Here is an 11,923-nt window from a genome sequence, read left to right as displayed (position 1 = left end):
GGTGTGCTATTGAGTTTGTGTTCTATATAGGCAGTGGCAAACCAACTACTGATGTGTGTGTGTATGCGTGCACATGTGCGCATGAACACGGGTGTGTTTTAAGCAGGATTGTGACATGTTTAGGCAGTGACCTAGATAAATAATTGTGTTAACAGACTTAATATAGCAGAAGGGTTTGAATTAGGAAGGCCAGATGAGAAATGGTTGCAGCAGGGCAGAGGAGAGCTACTTTGGATACTATTTGGTTATAATAGCATCTAACATGGATGGAGAGTTGTATGCATTTTCTCACTTAAATCTCACCATAGTCATACAAGGAAGGTTTTGCCATTAGTCCCATTTTACAAATGAATTTGGAGTTCAGGGAAGTTAAAGTAACTGCTTTAAGGATAAGCAACTGATTCATAACATTGGTGTTCAAATACTCTGTTAAAATCATAGATCAAATGAGTGAAAAAGTTTTGAGTATCCTTCTCAAATACAGGTATTCTAATTTATAAATTTTTATATTCATTACTTCTATCCACATACTAAATATTAATAAATTTTATTATTTTAGTGCAGCCCAATGGGTTTGGTGTAGCCCCTGGGTTAAAGGCACCCTGCTCTGGAGACTACTGGTCTACATAATTGAACTGGAATGTCTTCAGACATTGCATAAATCTTAAGTTGACAATAAACCCTATACAGATCTTCCTCTATGTACAATGGGGTTATGTTTCAATAAATCCATTGTAAGTTGGAGATATCATTAAGTAAAAAAATGCATTTAATATGCCTAAAATACTGAACATCACAGCTTAGCCTAGGCTACCTTAATCATGCTCAGGGGCGGGCGTGGTGGCTTATGCCTGTAATCCCAGCATTTTGGGAAGCCAATGTGGGTGGATCACCTGAGGTCAGGAGTTCGCGACCAGCCTGGCCAATATGGTGAAATCCTGTCTTTACTAAAAATACAAAAAATTAGCCGGGTGTGGTGGTGGGCGCCTGTAATCCCAGTTACTCGGGAGGCTGAGGCAGGAGAATCGCTTGAACCCAGGAGGTGGAGGTTGCAGTGAGCTGGGATTGCACTATTGCACTACTCCAGCCTAGGCAACAAGAGCAAAACTCCATCTCAAAACAAAGAAACAAACAAACAAATGAACAAACAAAAAAACACAATGCTCAGGACATTTACATTGACCTACAATTGGGCAAAATCATCTAACACAAAGCCTACTTTATAATAAAATGTTGAACATCTCATGTAATTTATTGAATACTGTACTGAAAGTGAAAAACAGAATGGTTGTATGGGTATTCACAAAGTACAATTTACTGAATGTGTATCACTTTTGTACTATGTAAAGTTGCAAACTCCTGAGTCGAACCATTATAAGTTGGGAACCATATGTACCTCTGAGACCTGGCTGCTTTGTAAATTGATGTTAACTATTTGGCCCCTGAAGCCATCTGAGTGTGAAACTCCATATTAAACTTCACTGTCAGGCTAAGCAAGACTCTTACTACTCGCATACCTTCAAATGATCCCTGTTTGTATTTGTTCTGTTCGTTTTTTGACCTGCTTTTATGTATCAGTGATATAGAAATGTTTTTAAGTGGTTGAGCTTAGAGTTTCTCCTAGTGATCCTTTACTTCATCCCACTGACACTACAAATGAAAATGAGGAGAGGAATACAACAAAAAAGCTATTCAAGTTGAAGGTAGAGCTTGTTAGAGATTCACAATTAGAACTCAGATTTCCGAAGCTCAGTGTTTTCCTTTCAGATACACAGGCTACATTGATGGTGGCTTAATAGGCAAATATTCTGAGCATCCAGACAGCATTTTATATGCCTGTTAATGTGATATGTGATTGGCTGTAGAATTATTTAGTAAATTTTACATGATTATGATCATTATTTAGGATAGTGATTTTAAACTCTGGTTCCTTAGAATCATTTGTGAAACCTTTATAAAAATATTAAAGCCCAGGCCCTCTCTTGCAGAGGTTCTTTTTGTATCATTCTGGGATGTGCAATCAGGAATTCATACTTTAAAAAAGCTACTCAGATGATTATAAAGTACAGGCAAGGTTCTGATCTTTGGTTAAGACCTATCTTGATATAATACCTGCTTTGGAGCAATGAGGAGACACATATGACTACAAATATCAGGCCTAAAATTGTTGTGAAATTATCTTTGAGCCATATCATGTAGATAAAAGAGATAAGATACAGAGAATTTGAGAAGTCAAAAGATTGACTTAAACATACATATCTAATCTTGGACTTTGTAACCAAAGAAAACACATTTAGTTTGGAAATGACAGTGGAATATGTAAAAATTGTTATATTCTAGACTTTCAAAACAGCAAAAATATAAACCACTTAGTAACAAATCCAAGAAAAACTATGTGGAACCATCAATGAAAACAACCAAAAAATGTGTCTGATGAATATTAAAGATGAGTCTAATAAAAGGAACATTTTATGTTCCTGAAATGTTCAATATTTCCCAAGTCACCAACTGTTCCCAGTTAATTTTAAGACTGTAATTTCAATTAAAATAAAAAATTGTCAAATTTTGAAGTTTATGTAGAGAAATGTGTAGGCAAGAACATAAAAAAATTAGATATACAAGAAAAGAATTGCACTGCAGTTGTTAAAAAGTACTACATAGTTAATTTAAATAGTGGGTATTTGTGCAAGAATGGACGTGCTTTGGAGAGCAGAACAGATATTAGACACAACATTTATAGATAAGAATACCATGTCTTTAAAAGTCACTATTTCGTATCAGAAAAGAAATAAAGGATTATTTAATATCAATTCTTAGGAAATTGGTTAACAATTTGAAAAAAGTTAATATATATCTATACCTCTACAATGTAGAGGTATAGATATATACAACTTGAAAAAATATGTCTATTATATATATATCTACATTGCATGTTATGCCAAAATAAGTTGTAGACATATTAGAGAGTTAATGCAGAAAATTGAATTACTAGACAATTAGATAATGCAGCATTGACAATCTTGTATTAGTAAATATAAGATTTATAAATAAATATGAGTAAATATATAGACATTTTCTAAATACAAAAGAAAGTCGAAAATAATTTTGACTACATAAAATATAAAAACTTCTGTATGCCCAAAACACACCATAAATGAAATTAAGAAATAGTAGGCATACTATGATGAAACTTTGCAACCAGATGTCAGAGGATATATAAGGAGTTTTATGAATCAATGAATAAAAGACAAGTATCTTACCAGGAAAATGGGTAATAAACAATAAATCTGCAATTCTCAAATAAGAGATACAAATAGGTGGGCAAAAACTCTAGAATATATGAAGAATATGTACCTCAGCAGTAATCAATTTAGTAAACAAAAACGTAAAACAAACAGCTAGACATTATGTCTACAAAATATTCAGATGTTTAAAATACATAAAATGTTTATTGTTGGGAGGGTGGAGATAAGTGTTGCGGCATTATTATCATCCCCTGTGATTGAGGATTGATCCATACATCCTCTTGAAGGGCAAGAGGATTGTACCATTAGTCCACATTCCACCTGCACTGACATTAGTGAGTGATTTAAAAAATTAAGCAACATGACTTAAAAAATTAAGACTCTTCTTTGATCCAGAAATAATACTTGTAGGAAGCTATCTTAAAGAAGATAGATTAAAGAAGCTATCTTTACAAAAGATTGACTTAATACATACATATCTAATCTTGAACTTTGTAACCAAAGAAAACATATTTAGTTTGGAAATGACTGTGGAATATGTAAAAATTGTTATATTCTAGACTTTCAAAACAACAAAAATATAAACCACTTAGTAACAAATCCAAGAATTTCTATCAGAGATGAGGAAAATTATACATATTTTGGGTGGTACATATACCTGCATGGAATACTATGCAGCCATGAAAAGAATGACATCATGTTCTTTGCAGGAGCATGGATGGAGCTGGAGGCCATTATCCTTAGCAAACCAAGGCAGGAACAGAGAAACAAATACCACATGTTCTCACTTATATATAAGTGGGAGCTAAATGATGAGAACACATGGACACATAGAGGGGAACCACAGACACTGGGGCCTATTGGAGGGTGGAAGGCAGGTGGAGAGAGAGGATCAGGAAAAATTACTAATAGGTACTAGGCTTAATACCTGGGTGATGAAATAACCTGTACAACAAACTCCCATGACACAAGTTTACCTGTATAAAAAACCTGCACATGAATCCCTAAACTTAAAAGTTAAATTTAAAAAATTGTATATATTTTTATAAGTTTTGTTCATCACAGTACTATTTCTAATACCAAACGTAAGGAAAGCCTAATGCCCTCCAAATTAAGGAAGAGTTAGATAAATTATGGTAAGCCATGCTAAAAAAGTAATTTTCAAAATTGTAAAATTAAAAATCTCATGCAAATACATGACTGCATATTAAAGATTTTATTCTACTTATTAATTAATGAGGAAATCTGTAAGATGATAAGACTGGCTCAAAGAGCATTTGAGGAGTTAGTCCTTATTAACAATTTAATAAATGAATATTAGTATAATAATGTTGGCTCAGTTATAAGACCAGCTTATATCCTAAAGGGCAATAAACCCTAAACTTTGAAGTTATGTTCCCCTTGGAAAGAAAATATTTACATCTCAGGAAAAATTCCACAGCTTAACATTTAACTTTACTAATTCCGGAATCTTTATTAAATAGTAAAAGGTAAGTTGAATACATTTTATCTTTATAGATAATCTTATGGGGGCCTTTTGCCTGATTTAACATAGAAAGGGCTCAGCTTTGTGCCATATTTACAAGTTTTGTGTATTTTTTCTTAACAAGTCACACGTGGAATGCAAGCAATCATTAAAATTTGTAGCACAGATAAATAGGTATATATGGAAAAATGTTCACAATATTTTGTTAAATGGGAAAAAAGCATATCAATAAAGGATTACAAATTTTGATCTTAGTTGTAAAAACAATAGGTAAAATCTGTAAAATATTCACATAAAAACATAAATCCTATTTATCAGAATATCAATAGTGTACCTTTTGGTTTTCGTTCTGATATGTAAAGAGCTTGGAAGTCATCCCTCCCATTCTTACAAGAAGAAATAGTTGGAACAAATGGAACCAATTGAGAACTGAAGTTGCAGGGCAAACTACTACTCTGAAATCTGGAGAGAAAGACAAATGCTTTGAGACTCACAGCTGATATTTGCTTACCTGGAACAGAATCATCTGGAGCCGTAAACCGGTAAAACATCTAATTGATAATTTCAACAAACTGCTGCAGGTGGACTGTGGACTAATGTGAGAATGAGAAACTCCTGAGGGCCACCATCTTGGAGGGCCCTGCACTTTAGGGAGTTTTACTTTCAGGAAATCCAGCAGGTTCTCATGGTGAAGATCCAAGAAAGATTCGCTTTGTGTCTCTGGCAAGAGAAGGAAAGACTATTGAAATACACCCAGAGGATTCTTCATAACAAAAGTTTACGATCCAGGGAAAAAATAATTACCAGAGCTTTATTCTAGCTAGGGGAAGGAATTTTTTCCCTCTCTAGTCCTTTCTAGACATCCTGTCTCTTAAAAATTAGGCAAAACAAAACAAAACAACAACATAAAATGATACCACTGTAGACACACTTCAGGTCATAGAACAGAGAAAGGCACAGTGAAAGACCTAGATTTAATTATAAAACTATAGAACACAACCTTTCTTCTCACCTGACCACAATACCACCAGGCCTTCAGTATAATAACCGTGGATTATGGTGGAAAGAGCTGCAAGACACAGACTCTCTCTGAGGAGGAGTATTTAGGGAAGCCCCAAGTCAAGGTGGGAGATAAAAACAAGGACACAAGAGGAATTTAAAGACTATGACATCTACAGTTATAATTAATATCAAAGACAGACTAATTCCTAGTCAGATTAAAATGGATCATCACACTAATGGCTTATTTACCTCCATTCCTATTACATGATAGTACATATCTGACTTTCAACAAAATATCACAAGGCATGCCAAAAAGCAAGCAAAAACACAGCCTGAAGAGGCAAAGCAGGTATTAGAACCACACTTACATATGACACAGGTGTTAAAGTTATCACATGTGGAACTTAAAATAACTATGACTAATGTGTTAAGGTCTCTATTGGAAAAAAGTAAAAGTTATCACATGTGGAACTTAAAATAACTATGACTGATGTGTTAAGGTTCTATTGGAAAAAAGTAGTTAATAAAAAGCATTCAGATTAGAAAACAATAAGTAAAACTATACTTGCAGATGATATGATCTTGTATATCCTAAGGAATCCACTAGAAGACAATTATAACTAATAAACAAATTCAATAAGGTTGTAGAATACAGAATCAAGAAAAACAGAGCAAAGGTCTAGAAGGCAATAGTAATGAAGATTGTGTATATTGACATAAGAATAAACATATACACCAATAAAATAAAATTAAGAATCCAGAAATAAACCAATGTGTCTATGGTTAACTAAATTTCAGCAAGGATGCCAAGATTATTTCATGAAAGAAGTCCTGCTGTGAAAACTAATGAGATATATTTAAAACACTAAACTTGCACACTTATATTGCACCATATTAAAAAAAAAATCTCAAAATCAGGCACAAATGGTTTTCCTGGTAAATTCTACCAAGTATTTAGGGAAAAAATAATACCAGTTTTATAAAAATTCTACTAGAAAGTTGAAGAGGAGGGAACACTTACTTACAAACTTAATTTATTAGGCACTAATACCCTGATACCAAAACCAGATGAATAAAATACAAAAAATGATAGACTCTCTTGAATTAAGACACAAATATTCTTAGCAAAATATTAGCAAATATAGTCCAAGAATATATAAAAATAGTTATATAACCTGACAAGTTGAACTTATTGCAGGTATGCAAAGCTGATTTAACATTTGAAAAACTAATTGGTGTAATCTACCACATCAATAGATTAAAGAAAAGTCTTACGATCACATCAATTGATGCAGAAAAAGCATTTGACAATATCCACATACATTTATGATAAAAACTCTCAGCAAACTAGGAATAGAAAGGAACTTCCTCAACTTGGTAATGAACATCTATTAAACACTCTATCGCTAACATAGTACTTAATGATAAAAAACTGAATACTTTCCCTCTAAGATCAGGAACAAGGCAAGGAAGTCCCTTTCCACCACTCCTATTCAACATTGTACTGAAAGTACTAGCTAGTGCAATAAGACAAGAAAGGGAAATAAACATACAGATTGTGAAGGAAGAAATAAAATGTCTTTTTGTCTGTAGATGACTTGATTATTTACACAGAAAATCCCAAAGAATTGACAAAAACAAAACAAAAAAACTTTCCTGGAACTAATAAACAAATATAGCAAGGTCTCAGGATACAAGGTTAATATGAAAGTCAGTTGTTTTTCTTTATACCAGTAATAATCAATTGGAATTTGAGACTAAAAACAAATGTCATTTACGATTACCAAAAATATAAAATATTTAGGTACAAATAAAATACAGAATTTATATGCAGAAAACTATAAACTTATGATGAAAGATATGAAAAAGATCTAAGCAAATGGAGAAAAATTCTGTCTTCATAGACTGGAAGACTAAATATTATTAAGATGTCAATTTTTTTCCAACTTGTTACATAGTTCACTGAAATCCCAATAAAAATCCCATTAATCTTTTTTGTAGATATTGACAAACTGATTCTACAGTTTATATAAAACAAAAAAATCTAAGTTAGCCAAAGTAAGACTATAGAAGAGAAAAGTTGGGGGTAGGGGGGAGTCTCATCAAAGAAGATATATAAATGGCAAATAATATTTAAATATTCTCAGCATCATTTGTCATAAGGAAATTTCAAATTAAAACAATTACTATTATATAAATATCAGAATGACTAAAATCAAAAAAATACTGACAGTATCAACTGCTGGCAAAAATATGAAACAACATAAAGTCTCATTCATGGCTAGTGGGAATATAAAATAGTATGGTCATTTTGGAAGACAGATTGACAATTTCTTACAAAGCTAAACATAGTTTTACAATGGAATAAGGTGTTCCTAGGTATTTACCCAACTGATTAAAAAACTTAGATCCACACAAAAATCTGTATGTGAATGTTTATAGTAGCTTTATTTATGTTTGCCAAAAACTGGAAGAAATCAAGATGAATGAATAAGTGAATTCATTAGGTTAATGAATAAACAAATTGTGGTGCGCTGTGACAATGAAATAATTTTCAGTAAGAAGAAATTAACTATCAAGCCCTGAAAAGACATAGAAGAATTTTACATACATACTGTTCATTGAAGGAACAGCATGAAAAAACTATATACTGTCCTAATCCAATTATGTAATAGTCTAGAAAAGGCAAAACTATAAATGTAGTAGATTATAGGTGACCAGTGGCTTGACAGGAGAGAGGGAGAGTTCAATGGGTGAAGTATAGAGAATTTTTTAGGGTGGTACACAATTATTTTTATGATATTGTGATGGTGAATACATGACACTATGTATTCATCAAAATCCATAAAACATAAAGAATGAACCTTAATGAATGCAAGTTTAAGAAACTCTTTTAGAAAATTGGGATATTCCAGGATGAAATGCAGAATATGACAAAGCAATCTAACTACATTACAAACCTATGACACAACCTTACTGAATTTGGTGTGTATGTGTGGACGGGGAAGTGCTTTGTGTATGGTATAAGGCTAAATTCAAAAGCAACTGTACATAAGTATTGCACTCTATTTGATAAAGACTTTTTTCTCAAGAAGTATGAGTTAACAATTGTGATACCACTATATGTGTACACTCCAGAGGAACTATTAAGTAAATGGAGAGTGTAAGCCTGTTTTCTCATTGTTGGAGTGGGAGTTTACAGAGAATTAAGGGGTTGAGGCTAGAATGATTTATATGGTAATGATCGGAGTTAGAGGCATCCCTATAAACTAATGCTTAGCTGAATATAGACATACTTATTACATAAAGAGATATCTAGAGATATGGCACACGCACACATATATTTCCTTGCTTTGTCAGCTGACAGGGTCTCGAAGAAAGACAATCCTTTAACAATAAATGCATTAGCACCATGATATTGGTTTCTAATATCTTCCAATCAAAGGAATCAGGATAACTGGGAGAAATGGCTCACTCCATAACTGGGCTAGAAATATTCAAGATGAGTCTTTAATCAAGAAAATAAGTTAGCAAAAACAACAACAAAACAACCACAACAAAATCTACATATCAAAAACCCATTCACAGTGATGGGAATGTTTAAAGGATCAAAGGAGCCAATCGAAAGCATTCCCAATGTCCAAAGTTGGAACAATTTGTTCAAGAAAATAAACTAGCATAAGATGATTACCTAAAGTAGAAAATAAATATCCATGGGTCCATTTATATTCAGATGGATATAAATAAATTATTGAATAAATTTAAAAAGTTGAATAGACAAATTTTCCATGCAGAATAATTTCAAGTATTTTATGTAGAGACTCTGCCCTCAAGAAAGTATAGCATAACTTCCCATTCTTCTTGTGTGGTCTGTGCCAGGTGACTTCCTTCCAAAAAGAACAGTATGGAAGTGGGGGAAAAGGGCAGTGTTTGTCAGTCTTCAATAATAAGTGAAGACCTTAACCTTATCGTGCTGATATAGGGTGAGTCATGTTGAAGACATATATATCCTTGATGCAATGTGATGAAAATGGCATTTTACCTCTGTGGTTCTCCTCCCCTAAATAAATAATTCTAGTGTAGCGGTGAAAAAAAACATCAGACAAATCTCATCTGAGGGACGCTGCCCAAAATACGTGAGCAGACTCCTCAAACCTCTCAAGGTCATCAAAACCAAGGAAACTGGCCAGGCACAGTGTCTCATGCTTGTAATCCCAGCACTTTCGGAGGCCGAGGCGGGTGGATCACCCTAGGTCAGGAGTTCAAGACTAGCCTGGCCAACATGGTGAAACCCCATCTCTACTAAACATACAGAAAATAGCTGGGCGTGGTGACTTGTGACTGTAATCCCAGCTACTTGGGAGGCTCAGGCAGGAGAATCTCTTGAACCCCGGAGGTGGAGGTTGCAGTGATCTGAGATTGTGCCTCTGCATTCCAGCTTGGGTGATAGAACGAGACTCCATCTCAAAAAAACCAAAACTCAAAAAGAAAAAAAAACAAGGGAAGTAAGAAACTGTCACAGCTAAAGAAGAGCCCAAGGAGACAAGACAACTAAATGTAATGTGATATCTTAGATGGGCTCCTAGAACAGACAAAGAGCATTCGGTAAAAACAAAAGAAATATGAATAACATATGGACTTTAGTTAATACTAATGTATCAATATGCGTTCATTAATTGTAACAAATATATGTATTATACTAATGTAAGATAATAAGGGAAACTGAGTGTAGGCTATTTTTCTGTAAGTCTAAGTCTATTTTAAAATAAAAAGTTTATCAATATTAGTAGTTTTCTCTCGGTGGTGGTATTCGAGGTTAAAGTTTTTTCTTTCTGCAATTTTAAATGTTCCAAATTATAATAAACCCATACTAATTTCAAAATCAGCAAAAATGTTTTCTAATATGAAAAAATACATATTTTGTTTAAAAGGAAACTATTTTCAGATTATTTCAAATATACTTATTTTCCTCCAGCAAGATAAGAATACTATTCTGCTTTTCTTTTTCTTTTTTTTTTGAGATGGGGTCTTGCTCTGTCACCCAGGCTGAAGTGCAATGGTGTGATCTCGGCTCACTGTAACCTCTGTCTCCCGGGTTCAAGAAATTCTTCTGCCACAGCCTCCCGAATAGCTGGGATTGCAGGCATCCACCACCACACCTGGCTAATTTTTGTATTTTTAGTAGAGATGGGGGTTTCACCATGTTGACGAGGCTGGTCTCGAACTCCTGACCTCAAGTGATCCACCCACCTCAGCCTCCCAAAGTGCTGGGATTACAGGCATGAGCTATACTCAGTCTTAATGAAATCAACTATATGGTCATAATATGCATGAAGAGGTGAGTCAATAAAACACAAAAGAACTCAAGAAGTGCAAGATGGCTAATTAGTGGATGCTTATACAGCTGGCTTTTGTTTAAAGAAAGGCGTCTAATTGTTTAAGGGTTTATGTATACACCAACTGATTTAGTCAAGTTGAGCTGTTTGGTGAATTTTGTCAAAAGCCACAAAGAAAGACCCCTACTGTTTCATCAAGAGTGAACTTTCTACTCTTCAAATAAGCTGATCCTATAGCCAGCACTAAAAATATTATTTTAGTATGAATCTATTTTCATTACAACCAAAACTCCCCATAACCTACCCAAGGAGCTGAGTCCTTTTGCTCCAGTGCAGTGCTAACCTCTTTGTCCCCTTTATCTGAGGGCAGAAAATGTGTGCAAAACACTGTGGCCCTGTTTCACTTATGTAAGCAGGCCACACTCAACTTCAGTCACACTTATCTTTATTTTATGAAGATTTAAAGCCAGAGTTGCCCTCATGCCCTTCATAAGCATCTACCAGAAAGATTGCAGCCAACAGCAGGAGGCTGGAGCACGGCAAGGCCACCCAAATTCTGCCTGCTGCTTGGAGTGGTGAGAGCACACTTAAGAAGTCCTTCCAGATTGACTTCACACCCAGGAGGATAATGGGAAATGCCTCTGGGTTCAGGATCGTGCTTTGTGTGCGGATATGTAAAGTAGCGTGCAGCTTCTCTGCCCCAGAAATGACCCTGGCAGCATCCTTTTATTTGTAGAAACAAAATGCAAACAGGGAGGCTGTTCTCAGCCAGGCTATAGGCACTGTTTATGATCCTTGCATAATTGCTCACACCTGTCTGGGAAAGAAATTTTTAAATATTCCATAGGTGTTCT

The sequence above is a fragment of the Macaca thibetana genome, chromosome 15, assembly GCF_024542745.1.
Source record: "Macaca thibetana thibetana isolate TM-01 chromosome 15, ASM2454274v1, whole genome shotgun sequence".
Classification (NCBI taxonomy): domain Eukaryota; kingdom Metazoa; phylum Chordata; class Mammalia; order Primates; family Cercopithecidae; genus Macaca; species Macaca thibetana.
Note: the sequence above shows the minus strand (reverse complement) of the source record.